The sequence below is a fragment of the Perognathus longimembris genome, chromosome 20 (assembly GCF_023159225.1).
Source record: "Perognathus longimembris pacificus isolate PPM17 chromosome 20, ASM2315922v1, whole genome shotgun sequence".
Taxonomy (NCBI): Eukaryota; Metazoa; Chordata; class Mammalia; order Rodentia; family Heteromyidae; genus Perognathus; species Perognathus longimembris.
Window position 1 is genome coordinate 46,338,215 of NC_063180.1, and position 23,263 is coordinate 46,361,477.

General features: G+C 42.6%; 1 protein-coding gene across 7 annotated transcripts in view; it reads left to right on the forward strand.

Annotated features, from left to right (window-relative positions):
• The window catches only part of Zfand6 (zinc finger AN1-type containing 6), a 59,217-nt gene that overhangs the window by 19,791 nt on the left and 16,163 nt on the right, over nucleotides 1-23,263 (forward strand). For 2 of the 7 annotated variants that reach the window (XM_048330101.1, XM_048330098.1), the window contains exons 2-3: nucleotides 11,645-11,804; nucleotides 21,924-22,040. The exons of 2 other annotated variants lie outside the window; for them this stretch is intronic. The gene's annotated coding sequence lies outside the window, so the exon portion shown is untranslated. The remainder of the gene's footprint in view (nucleotides 1-11,644; nucleotides 11,805-21,923; nucleotides 22,041-23,263) is intronic. 3 more of the 7 variants (XM_048330100.1, XM_048330102.1, XM_048330095.1) reach the window with 2 other exon arrangements.

The window sequence follows — 23,263 nt, forward strand, 5'->3', positions numbered from 1 at the left end:
CGGCCAAAACTGTTCACTCTTTTTCTTCAGCTCCATCTCCCTGAGGACCATTTCCCCCAGCATTCTCAGCTCTTTGGTGGTTTTTGCCAGCTTCTGGTGCTCTTCTAAACCTAGTTAGCCACCCCTCTCCCATTACCAGTGCCTGCTGTCCCCTTCCCTGTGTGGGTGATAGAATTCTCTCGAATGTCCAGTACTGTCTAGTAGATAGTAGTCGTTATTTGAATTTAAGTGAAAACATTTAGTATAATTTAAAAATGAGCCCCCCCCAAGAAATCTCATTCTTTTGTGTTTTTATGCTAGAATCATTTTTTGAAACTTTTTGTTTTGATTTAATCTTTTTTTTTTTTTTTTTTTTTTATTATCAATTGAACATAATTTTTTTTTTTTTACAAGGTGCTGTGCAAAGAGGGTGCAGTTACATAGTAGGGCATTGTGTACATTTCTTGTGATATCTTACAACCTGTTTTCCCATCCCTTGTCTAGGTCAGGTAGACCCATATGCAGTATACAATGTATCAAGCACATATACAGTGTTCACAGACTTGGTCTCTACTGTCTCTCCATCTCCCTTTGTTAACAGTCATATATCAGGGAGATCATGCCCCTTTGTTTTCTGTGTTCTAGGCTTGTCTCACTCAACATTATTTGTTCGAGTTCTGACCATTTCCCTGCAAATAACAATATTTCACCATTCCTAATCGCTATGTAGTATTCCATTGTGTATAAGTACCATATTTTTTGGATCCATTCATCTGTGGAGGGGCATCTGGGTTGTTTCCAAATTTTGGCTATTGTGAATTGTGCTGCGATAAACATGGAAGTACAAATGTCCTTTTGATATCTTGGGTTTTGCTGTTTAGGATAGATGCCTAGGAGTGGTATGGCTGGGTCATAGGGTAGGTCTATATTGAGCTTTTTGAGAAACCTCCATACTGTTCTCCAAAGTGGCTGTACTAATTTGCACTCCCACCAACAATGGAGAAGGGTTCCTCTTTCCCCACAGCCCCTCCAGCATTTGTTGTTTCCTGAGTTCAGAGTATAGGCCGTTCTAACTGGGGTGAGGTGGTATCTCAGGGTTGTTTTTATTTGCATTTCCTTTACTAGCAGGGATGTTGAGCATTTCCTCATGTGTTTCTTTGCCATTTTTATATCTTCTCTTGTGAAGTCTCTCTTTAGTTCTTTTGCCCATTTCCTAATAGGTTTATTGGGCTTGGAGGGGCTTAGTTTTTTGAGTTCTCTGTAGATGACAGATATCAGGCCTTTGTCTGTTGCTGTGCTGGTAAATATCCTTTCCCATATCGTTGGCTGTCTTTCTATTTTGGTGGCTATGACCTTAGCTGTGCAGAAACTTTTTAATTTGTAGTAGTCCCATTTGTTGAGTCTTTCCCCTATTTGTTGTGCGCCTGGGACTCTATTCAGGAAGTTCCTTCCTGTGCCTATAAGTTCTAGTGTCTTTCCTACTCTGTCCTTCAGTAGTTTCAAGGATTCAGGTCTGATGTTGAGGTCCTTGATCCATTTTGAGTTGATCTTGGTGCATGGTGATAGGCTTGGGTCTACTTTGAGTTTTCTGCATATGGCTGCCCAGTTCTCCCAGCACCAGTAGTTGAAGAGGCTATGTTTATTCCATTGTATGTCTTTAGCTCCTTTGTCGAATATCAGTTGGCTGTAAGAGTGCGGTTTTATTTCTGGGTCTTCAATTCTAATCCACTGGTCTTCCGATCTGTTTTTATACCAATACCATGCTGTTTTTGTTATGATGGCCTTGTAGTAGAGCTTGAAGTCTGGTATGGTGATACCTCCTGCACTATGTTTTTTGCCTAGAATTGCTTTGGCTATTCTAGGTTTTTTGCTGTTCCATATGAACTTATGGATTGGTTTCTCTATTTCAGTGAAGAATGTGGCTGGGATTTTGATAGGTATTGCATTGAATTTGTATAACAATTTGGGCAGTATGGCCATTTTCACTATATTGATTCTGCCTACCCATGAGCATGGGAGGTCTTTCCATCTCCTTGTGTCTTCTTTGATTTCCCTTATTAGATTTTTGTAGTTTTCATTGAATAGGTCCGTCACGTCCTTGGTTAAGTTGATCCCTAGGTACTTTATTCTTTTTTTGGCTACTGTAAATGGAATCGTTTCCATAATTTCCTTTTCTGTTTGTCTATTGCTGGTGTACAGAAAAGCTGCTGACTTTTGTGGATTGATTTTGTATCCTGCTACTTTGCCAAATTGGTTTATTAGATGTAGGAGTTTGGGTACTGAGTTTTTTGGGTCCTTGAGATATAAGATCATGTCGTCTGCGAATAGGGATAACTTGATTTCTTCCTTGCCGATGTGGATCCCTTTGATGTCCTCCTCTTGCCTTATTGCTATGGCTAGGGATTCCAGTACTATGTTGAACAGAAGTGGGGAGAGTGGGCATCCTTGTCTTGTTCCTGTGTTTAGGGGGAATGATTTAAGTTTCTCTCCATTTAATATGATATTAGCAGTTGGTCTGTTGTATATGGCTTTTATTGTTTTGAGGAATGTTCCATCTATTCCTGTTCTCTCCAAAGCTTTTAATAGGTATGGATGTTGTATTTTGTCAAAGGCTTTTTGGGCATCGACTGAGATAACAATGTGATTCTTGATTTTAGTTCTGTTTATGTGGTGAATTACATTGATTGATTTACGGATGTTGAACCATCCTTGTGACTGAGGGATGAAGCCTACTTGGTCATGATGTATGATATTCTTGATCACTTTCTGGATCCTGTTAGCTAATATTTTATTGAGGAGCTTTGCATCTGTGTTCATTAGTGATATTGGTCTGTAGTTCTCTTTTTTTGTTGGATCTTTGCCTGGTTTGGGGATGAGTATGATATTAGCTTCGTAGAATGAGTTCGGGATTTTTCCCTCCGTTTCTATTTCGCGGAAGAGTTTGAGGAGTATTGGAATTAGCTCCTCACTAAAGGTTTTGTAGAATTCATTGGTGAATCCATCTGGGCCTGGGCTTTTCTTAGTAGGGAGGTTCTTGATTACCTCCTGTATCTCACCGTAAGTTATTGGTTTATTTAGTTGATTTATTTCTTCTTGGTTCAGTTTGGGCAGTTTGTACTTCTCTAAGAATTGATCCATTTCTGTAAAATTATTGTTTTTTGTTGAGTAGAGGTTTTGGAAATAGCTCCTTATGATTGTTTGAATATCGTGTGTATTTGTTGTAATTTTTCCTGTGGAGTCCCTGATTTTACGTATATGAGTCTCTTCTCTTCTTTTTTTTGTGAGTCTTGCAAGGGGTCTGTCAATTTTGTTTATTTTCTCAAAGAACCAGCTTTTAGTCTTATTTATTTGTTGAATGGTCTTTCTATTTTCAATCAGATTTATCTCTTCTTTAATCTTTGTAATCTCTCCCCTCCTAGTCGTTTTAGATTCTGTCATTTCTTGTTTCTCCAGTTGTTTTAGTTTCATCGTGAGGGTATTCACCTGCTCTGCTTCCATTCTTTTAATGTGGGTACTGAGTGCAATGATCTTGCCCCTCAGTACTGCCTTAGCTGTGTCCCATAGGTTTCTTTGTGATGTGTTTTCTTTGTCATTGTGGTTTATGAATTCGTTGATTTCATCTTTAATTTGATCTGTGGCCCAAGTGTTGGATAGCAGCGTGGGGTTTAGCCTCCAAGAGTGTGTATAGGCTCTGTGGTATCCTTTGTTGTTGAGGGTTACCTTTAATCCACTGTGATCAGATATAATACATGGGATGATGTCAATTCTTTTGTATTTGCTGAGGTTCTTTGTGTGGGCTATGACGTGGTCTATTTTGGAATATGATCCATGGGCTGCTGAAAAGAAGGTGTATTGGGTCTCTGTAGGGTGGAAGGTTCTATATAGGTCTGTTAGATCCATTTGGGCAATGGTGTTATTTAGGTTCTCAGCTCCCTTACTAATCCTCTGGGTGTTGGATCTGTCTCTTGGAGAGAGAGGAGTATTAAAGTCACCCACTATGATTGTGTTTGCATCTATCTTGCTCTGTAATTCTGTGAGAATTTGCTTGACATATGTCGGGCCTCTTTTGTTCGGTGAGTATACATTTATCACCGTGATGTCTTGATTCTGGATTTTTCCTTGTATCAATATGTAGTGTCCTTCTTTGTCTTTTTGAGTGGACTTTAAAGAGAAATCCAGCTTGTCTGAGATCAGGATGGCTACACCTGCCGTTTTGGTGGGTGCATTTGCTTGGTAGATCTTGCTCCATCCTTTCATTCGAAGCCTGTTTTTGTCCCTTGCTGTAAGGTGGGTCTCTTGTAGACAACAGATGTCAACTTTTTGCTTGCGGATCCATTCTGCCAGTCTGCTCCTCTTGATCGGGGAGTTTAAGCCATTTATATTTAAAGAGATCAAGGATAAGGGTGTTTTTTCTCCTTCCATTTTCTTGTTGGGCTGTTTTTTCCTGTTGTTTTTTTTTTTTTCTTCTTGTCTTTAGTGTGATTTAATCTTAAACTAGTTGTTAATTTGCTTATTTTTTGTTAATTTTTCCTCCCAGTCCTGGGGCTTGAACTCAGGGCCTGGGCCCTGTCCCTGAGCTTCTTTTTGATTCAAGGCTAGCTCTCTACCACTTGAGCCACATCACCACTTTTGGCTCTTTCTGTGTATGTGGTACCGAGGATTCACACCCAGGTCTTCATGCATGCTAAGCAAGCACTCTACTACTAAGCCACATTCCTAGCCCTTTTGTTAATTTCTGATACTGGGGTTTGAACTTAGGCATCACAGTGGCTAAACTGGCTTCCCTTTCTCCTTTACCACTTGAAGCATACCCCAGTCCTACTTTTTACTAGTTATTTTCGAGATGGAGTCTAGTGAACTTTTCTGTCTGAGCTAGCCTTGAACTTGGATCCCTCAGGTCTTAGCCTCCTGAATAGCTAGGACCACAGGGCTGAGCCACTAGGTTCTTGTGACTCTTGCAAACTTTTTTTTTTTTTTTTGCGCGCCAGTCCTGGGCCTTGGACTCAGAGCCTGAGCACTGTCCCTGGTTTCTTTTTGCTCAAGGCTAGCTAGCACTCTGCCACTTGAGCCACAGCACCACTTCTGGCCATTTTCTATATATGTGGTGCTAGGGAATTGAACCCAGGGCTTCATGTATACCAGGCAAGCACTCTTGCCACTAGGCCATATTCCCAGCCCTCTTGTAAACTTTTGTAAAGCCTCACCCTTGCCTTCTCTTCAGTTATTTTTGAGTTTAGTAGACTTATTTTTGGTCTCCTTCCCCTCCAATAATTTACAAATGCTTGTATTTCCAATTTCCTCATTTTTCTTAATTCTTCCTTAGAAAATTCTCTTCCCTTATCAGTGCTGGTTAGTATGATTAATATGGCAGTTGCAATTTAAATTAATTTAAACAAAGTGCAATTAAAAGTGCTCAGGAGCTAGTTGTGGCTGTTGGCCACTGTCTTGGAGAGCACATCTACTAGAGTCCTTTCTTGCCTAGTCAGAGAATTGGGTTTTATTCTTTACTTATCGGTTTTATCTCTAGCTCTGGCCCCTTCTCTCCTGTGCGTTCTCTCATGCTGGTGCCATATCCATAGGCCTTTTCTCCAATAGCCATTGGCTCTGCCTTTGCATTTCCCACTTCTCAGAGTCATACTTCTGTACTTTAGTAATTATAATAGTTTAATACAGTTGCTTTTTTTCCCCCTGAAAACCGGTATCTGTAAAGTGTAGACATTTTTTTTACCTATTTTCAAGTCCCTGTGACCCTGCCTTCAGATGGATAGTGAATTGAAATAACGGTGTGGTCTATGCCTGCTGCTCACTGCACCAATCATCCTGCACACCTTTGCTTCTTTGCTGATAGGTTGTGAATTATCTGTCTGGTCATTACTTTATTCAAGTCATACAACTCAGGAGCTTTTCCTGCTTACAAAGCTTCAAAGTGGTACAGCGGGAATTGAAATCCCAGTGCACGTGTGTGCATCCATAGTATCTGGTCTTGCTTTGTGTCCAAAGCTGGCTTGACATTCATTCACCCAGTAGCACTGGCTGACTCTGAACTCCATCTTCCTCATCAGCTTCCTGGGTGCTGAGTTTACAGGCATGTGGCACTGTGCCCCCAAGGAAAGGCCTTTTGAATAACCAATAACCACATCTCCTCTGTGGAGTCAGGGTATCATTTCCCCTTGGGGTTATGGCATGTTGAAATGCGTGGACTTTGGAGATAGACTCTGGGTTTGCATCCGTAGTGCTTCCCAGAGGTCCGTTGTGGAAAACTTAGTTCTCCATGTGGAAATACTGAGAGAACAAACCTTTTAAGAAGCGGGGGCACCCCAGCTTCACCCAGGGTTTAGATTGAAAGGGTTGTGGTTCAGGCCAGACCAAGGAAAAAGATCAAGACTATTTCAACAAATGAAAGAGCTGAGCAAAGCAGCACATTTATATAATCCCAGTTACATGTGAAGCATAAATAGGATAGTAGTCCAGGATGGCCTGGGTAATATTTTAAAAATTTAATGAAAGCTTCGTGGGTGGAGTGTGTGTGTGTGTGTCAAGTGGTAGCACACCTACTTGACAAGCAAAAATCCCTGAGTTCAAAACAGCAGCACCCGACTCCCTCCATAAAAAGAAGTAAGGGTTCAATGCAAGGAAATTAGGTTTGGGGGAGGGGGGACACTGCTCTCGGAAAGGATTAATGTTAGTCTAGAAGAGGGAGTTCCTGCCGTTGTAGGTTGTGTTCCAGCCTGGCTCCTTGAGAGCAAGGTGTGTCATACACTGGTAACCCTGGCATTTGGAACACTGAGGCAGGAGGGTCTCAAGTTTGAGGTCAGCCTGAACTACACAGTGAGAACTGTGTCTCTGAAAGACAACCTGATGAATGGATGAGAAAAAGTGGAACACCCACACAGTGCATTTAGTCAGTCACGAAGAAACCGCTGGAGTTTATTAAGTTGAGCAGATGAGCCATGCTCCTACAGAATCTAGATCTAAAAGAAAACCCCCTTTGAACAGTTAATTTCCTGGTAATTTACAAAAAGCATCAAAGGCAAAGCCTTGGAGAAAGGTGTGACCAGAGTCTTAAACCTGACCTAGTGTGCTGGCAGAATGGTCGAGGTTGGGGGCGGGGGCCACATCTTTGAGCAGATGTCTGCAGAATTTTTAATTGGCTGATCCTGAGGCTTAAACTCAGGGTCCCTGAGCTTTTGTGCTCCGAATTGAGCCTCTACCACTTGAGCTACAACACCACTTCTGGCTTTTTGTAGTTAATTGGACATGAGTCTCTTGGACTTTCCTGCCCAGACTGGCTTCGAAATTTGATCTTCAGATCTCAGCCTCCTGAGTAGCTAGGATGACAGGTGTGAACCACTGGCACCCAGCATCTTCAGATACTTTTAATGGCTTTCTGAAGTTTTGGAATATTTTAGAGATAATCACAGCCACAGCCTCTGGCATAGAAATAACAAAAACCCCTCCCTTGCTGGACCAGCAGAGATCACACCCTTGGCTCACACCCTGGTTTCAATTTAGGGAGCTATGGTGACCCCATCTGGCAAATAGGAGAAACAAAAGTCACCAAAGGAAATAACTTGTAAAGAAAGATTTCAAGCCGGGCATCTTGTTAATCCCAGCTTCTTGGTCCGTTGAGACCAGGAAGGTTTCTTGGGCTTACTCATTCAAGGGCATTCAGAAAAAAAGGAAGGGAGGGAGCTCTCAGTGTTTATATTGTTTTTCTATCATGGAATTCCTAGTAAGTTGAGTTATTAGAATGAGATGAAGTGAGGAAAAGGGGCACGCACACCAGACTGGAGGACTGGCGCAGGACCCTGATGCTCAGTGTCCGGTGCTCTACTGAGCTACACCCCCAGCCCTGGGACCTCTGGACCCTGAGGCTGACTGGCTGGTGTCTGTTGGTTCCCCTCCTGATTGTACCTGGCCCCCTTGGATCTGGGGCCCATGGAGCTCAGGAGCTCTCCCTGAGGAAAGGCTGCATGCTCAGGCTACTTCCCCACCCCACCTTCGGGCTTTCCTGCAAAACCATGCCTCTTCTCAACAAATATGCTCTTTGGAGGGGGAAGGCAGTTATGGGGTTTGTGTTCAGGTTCTTGTCCTTGAGCCCCTGTCTGCTTCCCAGCCCTTTGAGCTTTATTTTTCTGGTCTCTGGTCTTTTGACTGAGGCAGGGCCAGAAGGGGACCTTCAGTGGTAGCCCTGATGATGTGTATGCTCCACCTCACCCAGCTCTTTTTTGTGGTTGAGATGACTTGGTATATTTCCAGCCTCTAGGTTCAAAGTAGCCGAGGTTACAGGAGTAAGCCACATGCTAAGCTCCATTGGCTTTTTAAAAAAGTTATTAAATTGTTTTTGTTATTAGGTGATATACAGAGGGGTTATAGTTATGTAAGTCAGTTAAGGAGTACATTTCTTTTTGGACATGTCACTCCTTCCCTTGTTCTCTCCCAGTTTTTCCCTCCCATCCTCACCCACAAGTTGTATAGTTCATTTTCTACATAGTATCCAGTGAGGACTGCTGCTAAATTTGTTCACCCTCTGTCCCTCCATTTCTGTGCCCCCCCCCACATACAATTCCAAGGGCATATATTTTCACAAAATTAGGGGAGGAGAAACACTCAGAAGACTTTTTTCTTTTTCTTTTTTTGACTATGTGCGGTCAAAACCAAGTGTAATAAATCCATGAATAAGGAATTTTTGGATTGTTTGGTCAAAATAATCAAATGCCCCTTTGAAGGAAATGGGTTACCAGGACCTTTTCTTTTTTTGCCAGTCCTGGGGCTTGGACTCAGGCCTGAGCACTGTCCCTGGCTTCTTTTTGCTCAAGACACAGTGCCACTTCTGGCTTTTTCTATGTATGTGGTGCAGAGGAATTGAACCCAGGGCTTCATGCATACGAGACAAGCACTCTAGCACTAGGCCATATTCCCATCCCTTTATTTCTTCTTTTTGTTATGTTCCTTGCTCCTGGTTCATATAATTGTTTCTTATAAGAGATGATCATGGCTGTCCTAAATTTAAAAGCAGCTTATGATATCCAATTCCAGATGTGGCTTGATAAGTCAGTGCAGTGGATCCCTTGCTCCACTGTGATCCAGCTTGGTTTATAAGAGCACCAGGTTTTGGAGAAACAGATTGGTGTGGCCTCGGGTCTGAGTTGTCGCTCACCAGCTCTGTGATCTTGAACAGATGTATAACATCTCATAATCTCGGTTGATCGTACTAGGTAGAGTGCTGGTGAGTGTGATATGAGACTGAACTTGCACCAATGCTCTATGCAGTGGTGACATTTAAGAGGTTTAGAATTACTATCTCTAGTTGGTTTGTATTGGTACGGTATAAGTAGATTGTACGTGTTATTTTGAATAAACTCATTTAGTAATCTTTATAACATCTTATGTACAGTATTAGATAAGATTTTTAGAACAATTGAAATTGAAGCAATTGGGTGCTATTTCTTATGGTGTTTTTGAACTATGCTGATCATATAGATAGTACATATTTACCATGTTTATAAAATCTTAAAGCTTTTCCTATAGAAATCAAAGTCCAGCAAGAGTGTTTATTTGGGTTTTCTTTCATTCTCTCTCTTTTTTTTTTTGTATTTGCCTCAGAATTACTTAGCATTGAGGAAAAAAACAACCAAATGAAAAGGAAAGCCATGGAAACATCTAAGCTGTGTTTTCTGATGTTCATTACATGTTATACATAAACAAGGAGAAAGATATTTAAAAATTAGATTGCATAAGGATATTGGTAATAGACTATTAAGAGTAATCTGCCAAATTTTTAAATAGCACTTCATTTTGTCTAGCCATACAACTTTTGAAAAAAGTCAATTCATTTAATTAAAATCTCTTTATTTCCACAGTACAAGCCATTATTATGAGTGTGTGAATCATTGCTTGTATATTTGTTAATGAGACAAAGCAATAAGGATTTTTCTGTCTTAATGTAATTTAAGAAGTAAATTACATACTTTTAGCCAGGTGTCAGTGTCTCATGCCTATCATCCTACCTACTCAAAGGGCTGCGATCTGAGATTCAAAACCAGCTTGGGCAGGAAAGTCTGTGGGACTTGTGTATCTAATTAGCTGCCAAAAAGCTGGAAGCGGAGCTGTGGCTCAAGTGGTAGAGCTCTAGTTTTGAGGAAAAGCTCAGGGGAAGGCCTAGGCCCTGAGCTCAAGGCCTAGGATTGGCACATTTTTTATACCATTATAATTCTTCTTTTTTAATTAAGTTTTATTGACAAGGTGGTATACAGAAGGGGGTACAGTACATAATAAGGTAGTGAGTACATTTCTTGTCATGTTTGTTACACCCTCCCTCATTTTTCTTTCCCATCCCTAGTTCAGGTAAGCATATATACAATATCCAGTGTACCAAAATCATATACAGTGACCACATGGGGTAAACCAAAGGAAATTCACCTAGTACATTAAATGTAATGACAACAATAAAATCTTCCTGTTTCCTTCTCTTGGAGTTTATTGCTTAGCCTCATATAATCATATGTACATAGCTGTTGAGTTATTGGCACATCATTTTTTAAAAAATATATTTGTGTTTCATTTTGAGAGTTGAGTTGGGGTAGGGTTAATAATTGTAGAAATGTACCTGGAGGGGATGGGGGGATGATGCATTGCACACACAAATTGACTTAAGTCCAAGCCCTTGTACAACTATTTGAAGGAAACATTAAAAACATAATTATGGAAATGCAGTCTTGTTTTTGTAACATCGATGGTGTTACTGGTAATGTTAGAAATGTAGCTTTTCTTGCTGTCAAAATGATGAACCTATTTTTTTCCCAGTAAGGAGCTGGAAGAGGGTTTCCTTGGGACACTGAAGGCACTTTACTGTTAGGAATGCTGCTTTTCTTTTTTTTAAGTTGGTGGCCATATTATTAGAAATAAATGGGCTAAGGGCTGGGACTATGGCCGAGTGGCAAGAGTGCTTGCCTCACATGCATGAAGCCCTGTGTTCAATTCCTCAGCACCATGTATACAGAAAACGGCCAGAAGTGGCGCTGTGGCTCAAGTGGCAGAGTGCTAGCCTTGAACAGAAAGAAGCCAGGGACAGTACTCAGGCCCTGAGTCCAAGGCCCAGTACTGGAAAAACAAAACAAAAGAAAGAAATGTATTAAATTTCAAGAAAACAAGAAAATAAATATCTAGTTTTGCTTAGTTGGGTACAGATGATCATAAAAAGTAATCTCCCTTAGCTTGAGCTGTGACTCACATGTGTCATTCTAGCTACTTTGGAGGCTGAAATCTGAGGATTGTCATTCTAAACCAGCATAGGCGGAGAAGTGGGTGAGACTCTTATCTCGAATAAACTACTAAAAAAAAAAAAAAAAAAAAAAAGAGCTAGAAGTAGAGCTATGGCCTCCAGGTGGTAAAGCACTGACCTTGAGCAAAAGAAGCCCAGGGATAGCACCTAGATCCTGAGTTCTCAGGGCCAGCACACCAAAGAAATGTAACCACTCTGTGGTTGTGTGTAGAAAAACCAGTAGGTGAAAATTACGTATTGTTACATTTTTACATTGGTGTCATATCCCAAGTGGAATCCTTTCTATATAGCAGTACAAGTCCTTTAAACTTTACCTGATTAAAATGTAGTATCTAATGAATTCTAACGTCTCAACTCTGTCTCATGTTAAATGTGTTACAGGAATGAATCTGAAGTCTGCTGCAGTAAAACACTGAAGGCTTTAAAATGTATTCTTGCATAAAACTCAAACTTTAGTAGCTGCTTATGAGGATAGGGAAGGCAGGAAGCTAATGTCTGTGTCAAGATACAGGACAGCTGTCTGCTCATCAACCTTCACTGTGTGAGTAGAGACTTAAGCCTGGAACTCTATGGAATGGGCGTCAAACTTGAGGGTTTTAATCTGAAATGCTTAAAGGTACACATGAGTCAGCATGACTAGGCTTTAAGATATTTTTTTACACTAATGGTGTATAGGATACTGAAGGTGGAGTGGGCAGTAGATTTTTATAAAATATTTTTGTGCAGTAACAACTAGTATTAGTGGCCATACATCTTTTTCAAACTTATTTGTATTAGACTATACATTAATAATTTTATTACAGTGAGGCAAAAGTTGATGGGTTTTTTGTTATTGTTTTGTTTTTAGATTGCTGTTGATTTCAGCTTTTTAAAATGAGTTCTGGCCAGCCATAAAAGCTATATTTTAGGAAGGTAGCATTTGATATTAATACAGAAAATTGTGCCTAGGGCACCACTGGCTAATGACTGTAATCCTAGCTGTGCAAGAGGCTGAGATCTGAGAATATTGATTCGAATTCTGCTTGGGCAGTTAAACTAGAGAAAAATCTTATTTCCAATTAACCAGCAAAAAGCTGACAGGGAAGTTGTGGCTCAAGTAAAGTGCTAGCCTTGAGTAAAACAGCCACGTGAAGACAAGTGAGAAGAAAAGTAATAAGAAAACTACTCCTGAAAATGATTTAGTAGAAATTGTACACTTCAAAATAAAGGACCTCTCATTTCAGTTGGAACTTAAAATTTTTATTTAAAAATATATGATATTGGGCTGGGAATATGGCGTAGTGGCAAGAGTGCTTGCCTCGTATACGTGAAGCCCTAGGTTCGATTCCTCAGCACCACATATGTAGAAAAGGCCAGAAGTGGCGCTGTGGAGTGCTAGCCTTGAGCAAAAAGAAGCCAGGGACAGTGCTCAGGCCCTGAGTTCAAGGCCCAGGACTGGCAAAAAAAAAAAAAAATATATATATATATATATATATATACACACATATATATGATATTCATTCCTATTGTAGTGAAACAATTTTTTTCTCTCACTGGTATCACCTCAAAAATCTAGTTTGAAAGGTTTATTTTGTTTTGCTTTCTATTCCACACCTCTGCTTTTTTGCCTCATGGATTTTAGGAGTAAAGCACTAAATTAGATGACCTCCTCTTCCCACTCTTCGAAGATGAGGAGGACTCACAGACATTGAGCAGAGTGTGGAGCTCACAGATAATCAGTGACTTAGAACATCTTGTAACTGTCAGGGAATCACAGGACAGTGCTGTTATATTTGTGTGGTATGTGCTGCACATAAGGTCTTGAGTTGGCTTTCTCTCCCATATTTCATAAATGTTGACTGTAGGAAAATAAAAATGGAGTATCTTGCTGGATGTCTGTGGCTAATGCCTGTCATCCTAGCTACACAGGCAACTGAGATCTGAAGATTGCCATTAGAAGCTAGCTCTGGCAAGAAAGTGTGTGAGACTCCACTAAACCACCCCCCCCCCCAATGTATCTGTAGAAGCAGTGAGAGTTTATTGAAGAGCATTTGGAAGGTGGATATTTTGTGTATGTATGTGTTTATGTAACATGTGCTAGTACTGGGGCTCTCACTCCGATTTTTGCTTACTAGCTGGTACTCTACCTACTGGAGTCATGCCTCCAGTGCAGATTTTTTTGCTGGACCTAGGGCTTCAACTCAGAGCCTGGGCACTGTGTGCTCAAGGCTAACACTCTACCACTTGAGCCACAGCACCACTTCCAGCCTTTTCTGCTTATGTGATACTGAGGCATTGAACACAGGGCTTCATGCAGGCAAGGCAAGCACTCTACCACTAAGCCACATACACAGCCCTTCCAGTGCAGCTATTTTGCTGATTAAAGAAGCAAAAAAGGGGGCTGGGGATATGGCCTAGTGGCAAGAGTGCTTGCCTCACATACATGAAGCCCTGGGTTCGATTCCCCAGCACCACATATATAGAAAATGGCCAGAAGTGGCGCTGTGGCTCAAGTGACAGAGTGCTAGCCTTGAGCGGGAAGAAGCCAGGGACAGTGCTCAGGCCCTGAGTCCAAGCCCCAGGACTGGCCAGAAAAAAAAAGCAAAAAAGATCTCAGGTCTGAGTAGCTGGGAATTACTATTTCCCCACGGAATGTTGAGATTCTCTACAGGCACAGAGATTTTGGTTTGTCTCTTCCCTCTCTCCATGAGCTGGTCAGGAGGTGAACAGCCTCATGAGTCCGCACAGTGACCTAGCTCCCAGTCTCCCAGGAGCTCTGGAGAAGAAATACTTTAATTTCCTCATTTGATGACCCGGGCCTCTGCAGTGCAAGATTCAACTCACAGTCACCAAGTAAATTTGATAAACTTGTGCCTTACAAGTAGACTTATCAAACTGGTTTAATCCGGTGCTTCTGTTGCATTAACAGCGTTCCCATACACTTCCCCTCCATCCTTTCTTAATTAGTGTCAAAATAAACAAAATGCAAGGCAAAGGAAGCCTTCAGAACATAACTAACAGAACTTTGTTTTTTTTTTTTTTAAATGAGGTTGGACAGAAGGGATACACAAATAGGAAAGAGCTTGATAACTACAAAGCATTTGTGAGAACCTTGTATGATAGTAAATTGTTCCTCAATTTCCTTGATCTAACATGATTGTGTATGTATTACTGTCTTATTGGGAGATAGAGGAAAAGTCTTAAGCATTCACTGTAGTGGAATACAAAGTACTGGTAGAGACAAGCACCTGTGGCTCACACCCACAATCCTGGTTAATTACTCTGGAGGCTGAGATCTGAGGATCCAGTGTGAAACTAGCCCCACAGAAAAGTCTTTAGACACTCCATCTCCAGTTAACCAGCAAAATGCTGACCTGAATGTGTGACTTCAATGGTGAAGGGCCCACTGTGAGCAATGAAGTCAAACCAAAGTGTCAGGGTGTCAGTTCAAGCATGGGTACTGGCAGAAAAAGGAATGGAAGGGAAGGGTGGGGGTGGGGGAGGGAGAGACAGAGGAGTACCGTGCCTGCTTCTTTTCACTCCTGGACCCACGTCTTAGAGAGCTGAGCTTCTGCTGTGCTATGCGGTGCGGTGCAGTGTGGTAGGGTAGCATTCCTGGGCTGGGTAACACTGGGAAATGGCCTAGTACCCAGGTGAGGAAGCCACTCCCTGCAGAGCCTCTGTGTCCCAGTTAGCTCCTCACCATTCGTGTCTCCTTTGTCTTCTCATCTGCAGAATAGACACAGTAATAATTTGCTACCTGATAAGAGTTGTTTTAGGGGGCTGGGAATATGGCCTAGTGGCAAGAGTGCTCGCCTCGGATACATGAAGCCCTGGGTTTGATTCCCCAGCACCACATATACAGAAAACGGCCAGAAGTGGCGCTATGGCTCAAGTGGCAGAGTGCTAGCCTTGAGCAAAAGAAGCCAGGGACAGTGCTCAGGCCCTGAGTTCAAGGCCCAGGACTGGCAAAAAAAAAAAAAAAAAAAAAGAGTTGCTTTAGTGAGAAACACTTGCAAATGATTGTAATTAATATTATTCAACCACCTTTCTTGTTTTGAGAGGAGTAATACTCAAGCTTTAAAGAGTTGTTGTTTTGGTGGTGCTGGGAATTGAACTCAGGACTCCACTCGTTGCTAGGTACATGCTCTTCTACCAAACTTCATCCCCAGTGTCACAATGATACGTTTTTAAGCATTTAAGACTAGGAATTTGGAAAGCCCAGTGCTGGTGGCTCATGCTTATATGTAATCAGTATCAATTCAAGAGGCTGAGACTTGAGGATTGAGATTCAAAGCCAGCGCAGGCATGAAAAGCCCATGAGACACTTTTTTTTTTTTTTTTTGCCAGTCCTGGGGCTTGAACCCAGGGCCTGAACACTGTCCCTGGCTTCTTTTTGTTCAAGACTAGCACTCTATCTCTTGAGCCACAGCACCACTTCTGGCTTTTTCTGTATATGTGGTGCTGAGGAATCGAACCCAGGGCTTTGTGCATGCTAGGCAAGCACTCTACCACTAAGCCACATTCCCAGCACCCATTATGTACAATTAATCACCAAAATGGAAGTGGAGCTGTGGCTCAAGGGGTAGAACCTAACCTTGAGCAGAAGCAGCTCAGGGACAGCACCTAGGCCCTAGGTTCAAGCCTCAAGATCAACACCAAAAAGAAAAAAGACTAGGAATTTGGAAATCATAAACTAAAGGCTATATTCAGCCAATCATCATGAAAAACATCCCCAAGAGAGAAGAACTGAAATCCTTACTCCCGTGCCTCCTGCTCTTAACACACAGCACATGAGAGCACTCTACCACTGAGCTCTCACCCCAGCCCTTTCTAAGTTTTTCTTTGAGAAAGATAGACTCTTACCAGGTTGTCTCAGCCTCCCAAATCGCTGGGATTATTGGCATTTACTATCACATCACTTTTTTTTTTAAATTGAGGAATTTAGCAGGACATTTTCTGAGAACATCTCCATTCTGGTGGTAGGTGTCCAGCATAATTGGCCTTGTTAAAGTATTTGTGATCATGTGTACATTGACCCATCTTAAAACGGCTTTCTCTTGATCTTTATATTCAAGGAGACTAGAACAGACTTTCTGAATGTGTTAGCCATTTGATTTTTTTTGTTGTTCAAATAACCTTTCAGAGAGCTGGCATGTAAAAATATATACCACTGTCCCACTCAGGCAGAGATCTGGGGCCCATCTGTCCAGTTTTCCTCCTTCTCACCCATTTCCCCCTGTGCCTCAGTGATCCTTGAACAAAAGCACATTTGGAAGTAAACTTCAGTGAATGACTGCTAGGTGATGAGGTTGAATGAAGTCCAAGTATAGATTCTTTAAGATTTAATTCCTAAACTCTGGCTTCTTGTTTGAAACATGGAAAAAATGGTGCAAAAATAACCCTGTGAAGGCCTATTTTACTTTGTACAAGTTGTTGACCGTGGTATTCTGCTACAAGAGGAAGTGATCTTGTGTTAGCTGGGTCAAAATTTGAGTAATTTCTCCTGAGTAGTTAACTCTTTCCTTCTTTAGCATATTGTGCCTCTTAAGTAGTCATATCTGTTGTGTTAGCTGCTAGGAGGAATAAAATCAATGGAATGGTTTTTTAATTTGCTGTATTGTTACTATAGAGGTGATACACAGCAGGGTTGCGGTTGCATGTAGCCAGGCAGTAGGTACGGCTCCTGTTGAGCAATGTCACTGTTTCCACCTCCTTTTCCCACCTCTCTCTCCCATCTCCACTTTCATCAGTGCCCTCAACTGAATGATATTTAATTAGCCAATAAGTTCTTCCAATAGGGACATTTCATTTATCGACAGCATTTCTGACTTTTTAAAAGTTAAAATTGTTTTACTGTTTTTCTTTTGTGTTGCTCATTTTCATCTACTTTTGATATCCCACAGCATGGCACTCTGCAAAGAATTTAAGGTGGTCTTTCATTAATGTCACATTCATTAAAATGGTATTTCTGACTTAAGTTTCCCATCCTGTTGTAGAGTGGTGAGGTTCTCATGGCCTGCTGGTTCAGACGTGAACTTCTCAGCATGGGTATTTTCACAATGTGGCCTTATCAGTTCCCACTGGCCTTGTTTGAAACACATGAATCTCCCCTCAGCTAGGAAGTTTCGTGTCACCTAAACATGGGGTTCCTCTGAGAAATGAGCTACGGGCACACGTAGAGTGTACCTTCAGAGATGGCTATGAGGTTGGGCACAGCCTGCATATTGGTGCTGTGCCCTGTGTGGTGTGTGCCTGTACTTTACCCCCCTTCATGGTGTAAATGCTGAATATAAATGTTTGGTAAGGATGGGTCATTGTCTATGCGCTGGAGAAGAGGATGTTTGAAACCATTCCCTCACACTTGCACTCCAGAAAGTGTATATGCCTTAGTGGAACCGAGGACTTTTTCAGATGATCCCTAGCCAAGGAAGGAGCACTGTGTGGTTTGGCCAGAGGCCTTTTGTACGCAGCAGGGCCTTGGTGCCTGGGGCCTGCCAAGCCTGGATTTATGACTGCAGCCCCCATGGCAGCTCCTGACGCTGCTGTGACCCTCTGTGATGAACTTGCGGGCCTCTGAGCTGTGTCTGTAGCGCTTTCCCATCCATGGCCCATTTGGCCTCAAAGCCCTGGGCAAGAGAAGGGAGGCCCCTCCTTTCCCCTCCTGAGAGCAGCTGGTTCTGACCACTCAGGCTAGGGGGCACAAAATCAGGCAGAGTCTATGCTCGCCTTTGAGCTTTGCTCTGGGCTGTGTTGTACCCCAAGTTGTCCCAGTGATGCATGCTTGTTCCTCTTCTCAGTATATTTGCTGTGTGTTCGTCAAGGTATTTTTTTTTTTGCCAAAATTAATTATTTTCTAGAATATCTTGTGAAGACTTTGGAGATCTTTTTTGGCAAATAACTGTAGTTAGAATGATAGATGTTGTGGGTATGGTGCTTTGTAGCATTTTAGCAATTGGTGATTTTGTTTTGTTTTGTTTTTTTAATGCAGGTCCTGGGCTTTGAAACTCAGGGCCTGGGTATTGTCTCTTAACTTTATTCCTTAAGGCTGGCACTGTACCCCTTGAGCCACAGCTTCTCCTCTAGCTTTTTGGTGATTCATTGGAGATAAAAGTCCCATGGACTTTCTTGCTCAGTCTGGCTTTGAACCTCAATCCTCAGATCTCAGCATCCTGAGTAGCACATTGACTATGAATTTGTGTAGATACCTACTTCCAAAATGGGAGATTAAGGAGCCAAGAGCTAGATTCTTCCAGAGGTGTAGATTTCAGTTTGCAGTATGTGGATAGGAAGGTAGATGGAATGAAGACTCTACTCTTGGTTGCCAATATTCAGGAATAATGCAGCAAAATACAATCAGTATCAAGATTTAATTAAATTGGAAATTTTGTTATTTTGTTAAGGACTGGATTTTTTTTTGTTTCTGTTAGTGGTGTGTATGTGTGTGTGTACACATATCATATGGACTACTTTGATGTCCATGCAAAGGCTCTATTTTTCCTTTGACTTGCTCATACAAATGTCAACAGAATCAAAAGGACAGATGAGCATTTCATTATTTTCCTGGACAAGGTCTTCTGCTGTGTAGCTCAAGATGGTCTAGACTGCTGAGTATGTAGTCTAGGCTGGCCTTGAACTTAGATTTCAGTCCTCCTGTCTGAGCCTTCCCAGTGCTGGGATTATAGGTGTGACCCACTGTACCCAACACTTTTTTTAAATCCTTGAGACAGGACCTCCTGATGTTGCTCAGGCTTGGAGCTCCTGGGCTGGAGTGATCTTCTTCCTGCTTCAGGCTCCTAGTAGCTAGACATAGGAGTGTGTGCTGCTGTGCTTGGCTGTATGCTATTGTTGTTATGAAAACAAGTTTTTACCCCTAGACCTTTGTAAGCAATCTCAGAAGGCCTCGTGGCCCACAGATTACATACCCAGATGCAGTAGGCCCTGCTGCAGACATAGATCCTAAAGAGCAAACTCAGTTTCGCCGAAAAGAACTTTCTGGCTTTTGCCTTGGGATAAGGGTAGATGCTTAGCTACTAGTTGGCAGTAGTTTTCACCATGGCAGGTTGGTTTTATTCCTCCATGCAAAAATATGAATGCCTAGCATTTGCCAAGCATAAAGTGGACAAAATTGCCAGGTACCAGTGGCTCACGCCCATCACCCTAGCTACTCAGGAACACGAACACACACACACACACACACACACACACACACACACACACACACACGCCCCCCCCCCCCCAAGTGGAGCTTGTGGCTCAAGTGGTAGAGCGAAAAGAAGATCAAGGACAGGGCCCAGCCCCTGAGTTCAAACCCCAGGACCAACATACACACACAGACAAAATCCCTTCTGTAATAGAAGTAAAACTTCAGAAGGAAGACAGACTAAGTTTAGGACAAAGATGTTTTGTTCTGTTTTGTTTTTTGCCAGTTCTGGGACTTGAACTCAGGGCCGGAGCACTGTCCCTGGCTTCTTTTTTTTTTGGCTCAGGTCTAGCACTCTACCACTTGAGACACAGGGCCACTTCTGGCTTTTTCTATATATGTGGTGTTGAGGAATCAAACCCAGGGCTTTTCATGTATACGAGGTGAGCACTTTACAACTAGGCCACATTCCCAGCCCAGGACAAAGATATTTAAAAGTAGCACTGGGAAGAATTGATTATAAATGAACTGGAGCAATTTAAAGGCCTCCTTGACAAGCTCAATTGTGCAAAGACCAGGGGAAGGCTGGGAGCAGCGATCGCCAAGGCCAGGGCATGGATGCAGGGCCCTGTGAGCACACCTGGAAGTCTGTATGAGCTGGCAATGGCTGCTTGATATTTTACCAGGGCCACTGGCTGCTCTGTTGAAAACAAAGACTGCTGTCAGTAAGAGTTAGAGGGAGAGACACATATCTTGGAAGTTATGTATTAGTTACCATTTGCTGCACAGCGAAAGATGCCAGCAGCTTGTTGCTTGAAGTTCTAAATTTAAACAACCATCATGTTTAAAACGTTTTTTTTTTTTTGCCAGTCCTGGGCCTTGGACTCAGGGCCTGAGCACTGTCCCTGGCTTCTTCCCACTCAAGGCTAGCACTCTGCCACTTGAGCCATAGTGCCGCTTCTGGCCGTTTTCTGTCTATGTGGTGCTGGGGAATCGAACCTAGGGCCTCGTGTATCCGAGGCAGGCACTCTTGCCGCTAGGCTATATCCCCAGCCCCTAAAACGTTTTTAAAATGTGTTTGCTTGGGCTAGGAATGTGGCATAGTGGTAGAGTGCTTGCCTCATGTACATGAAGCCCTGGGTTCAATTCCTCAGTACCACATATATAGAAAAAGCTGGAAGTGGCTCTGTGACTCAAGTGGTAGAGTACTAGCCTTGAGCAAAAAGAAGCCAAGGACAGTGCTCAGGCCCTGAGTTCAAGCCCCAGGACTGACAGAAAAGAAAACAATCCAAAAAAAAAAAAAAGGCGTTTTCTTATTTTAGCAGTATTTGGGATTGAACTCGGGGCCTCCACCTGCTAGTCAAGTGTGAAGCCTCAGAGTTCCAACCCCTAGCCATGGTTTAGTTTGATTAAAAACATTATGACCCAGTCACTGTGTCCCCTAGCTCCTGTGGAAGGTGGACAAGGCATGCTGTCAGCAGGGCTCCAGGCTGCAGATCCACTTCCAGCTTCACCCATGAGCTCTTGGCCAGAGGCCTCAGCCTCTCTCCCTGGGGCCTTCCTTTTTGCCTGGCTTCTCCAGGGTGAGCCTGCCTTGAACCAAGTGGGCAGACAAAAGAAACGGTTGGTAACACCCGATGGTAGTGGGAAAAGGATGGTCTTCAGTAAGTGGTTTACCATCGAATAGAAATCTCAATGGGGGAATCTTAACTTCTAGTTCATTTCATGTAAATACTCATTCTGAGTATACAATAAATATTCCCCTATACACATTATTTTTGTTGTTGTTGTTTGTTATGGGGCTTGAACTCAGGGCCTGGGTGCTGTCCCTGAATTCTTCTGTTCAAGGCTAGGACTCTACCACTTTGAATCAGTTAGCGTTCTGGTTTTCTGGTGACTCATAGGAGATAAGAGTCTCACAGATTTTCCTGCCCAAGCTGACTTTGAACTGCAATCCTCAGATCTCAGCCTCCTTAGCAGCTGGGATTGGAGGCTTGAGCCACTGGCACTGGCTTCATTTAAAAACTTTTTTTTTTTTTTTTGGCCTGCGCACTGTCCCTGGCTTCTTCCTGCTCAAGGGTAGCACTCTGCCACCTGAGCCACAGTGCCCCTTCTGCCCGTTTTCCATATATGTGGTGCTGTGGACTCAAACCCAGGGCTTCATGTGTAGGAGGCAAGCACTCTTGCCACTAGGCCATATTCCCAGCCCCCATTTAAAAGCTTTTTGAGACAGGGTCTTGCTGTGTAACCCAGGCTGGCCTCAGACTTGTGTTCCTCGTGCCTCAGCCTCCCAAGTGCTGGGATTACAAACATGCACCACCACATCTGGCTACAAGGGCACTTTTTGATAAGATTTATCGATACCAGGCAGCGGAGACTTAGCTTCTATCACTGGCTGGGCAAGTGAGGGTTGTGTTGACTATGTTACCTTTAGGCTTCTGTAGCCTAGTATCTTGGGGATGATGTGTTAATTTGTATCTATAATAACCCATAGATCTTATCCTCATGTTAGGCCACTCCCACCTTTTTGTCTTTCAGCCCAAGCAACAGCAGGAAAGACAAGCTGACCTAGGGAAGTGGGGACTGCAATACAGAGAACTGCAGAGCCTCCTCAGTACAGTAGGAACCCTAACCCAAAGCCCCTATTTTATCAGAGTGAGTAACCTCCTCCCAGGGCTTCCTGTGAAATCATTTTCTGGTCCGTTTGTTCTGTGAACTGCCCTGGATCTTTTTTTTTCTTTTTAAAAAATCTCTACAGGTGAACTATAACATTGTCAATGCATACTGGTCCCTTACCCCCTCCCCCTTGCATTGTGTTCATGTTCATCCACAGTCCCTTGCCCAGGAGCCCCCCCCATGATAGTGGCCATGTTCATCCATAGTCCCTTCACACACACACCCCATGCATAGTGTCCATTACCCCGTCCCTTGCCTGCATCCCTCCTATGCTAGTGTCCACATGGCAGTGGGAACCCAAGTGCCTGGAAGCATGAGAAAACACTTTATCACCAGCAAGTGCCAATCTGAAGCACCTGTGTCAGACTGGAAACTACTTTTGGGAATTGATTATTTATTTTATTTTATTTATTTATTTATTTATTTATTTATTTATTTATTTATTTATTTATTTTTGGCCAGTCCTGGGCCTTGGACTCAGGGCCTGAGCACTGTACCTGGCTTCTTCCTGCTCAAGGCTAGCACTCTACCACCTGAGCCACAGCGCCCCTCCTGGCCGTTTTCCATATATGTGGTGCTGGGGAATCGAACCGAGAGCTTCATGTGTAGGAGGCAAGCGCTCTTGCCACTAGGCCATATTCCCAGCCCCAATAATTGATTATTTTTAAAAACGTAGAATGTACTGTATAGTCTACTTCACTCAAAAAATCTCTTTTGATATAATAAAAAAGAGAATTAGCCACTTCACGTTATTGTTGCTGGTCCTGGAGCTTGAACCTCAGGGCCTGGGGGCACTGTCCCTTATTTTTTTTTTTTTTTTCTTCAATGCTAGCCATCCTACCACTTAATCCTCAGCACCACTTCCAGATCTTTCTGTGTTTACTGAAGATGCACATCTCTGCCTATGGTGCTTTGAACCAAGATCCTCAGATCTCAGGCTCCTGAGTAGCTAGGATTGTAAGGCATGAGCCACCAGTGCCCAACAGTGTTTTTATGTGCATTTTTTAAGGGAAGCAGCGGCTTTTCTTAGGATCTTGTACTGTGCTACAAAGTTGTTTGCATTTTGACTCACTGTGTTATGTGCAATTTTTTTTCTTCCTTTGAAATTAAACATCTCAAATTAAGGTTTACCCAAAAGTGAGGTTGATCTTGAAGAATATAGGCTGCACTTACTAGGGCCCTAGCTGATGGATTTTTAATTC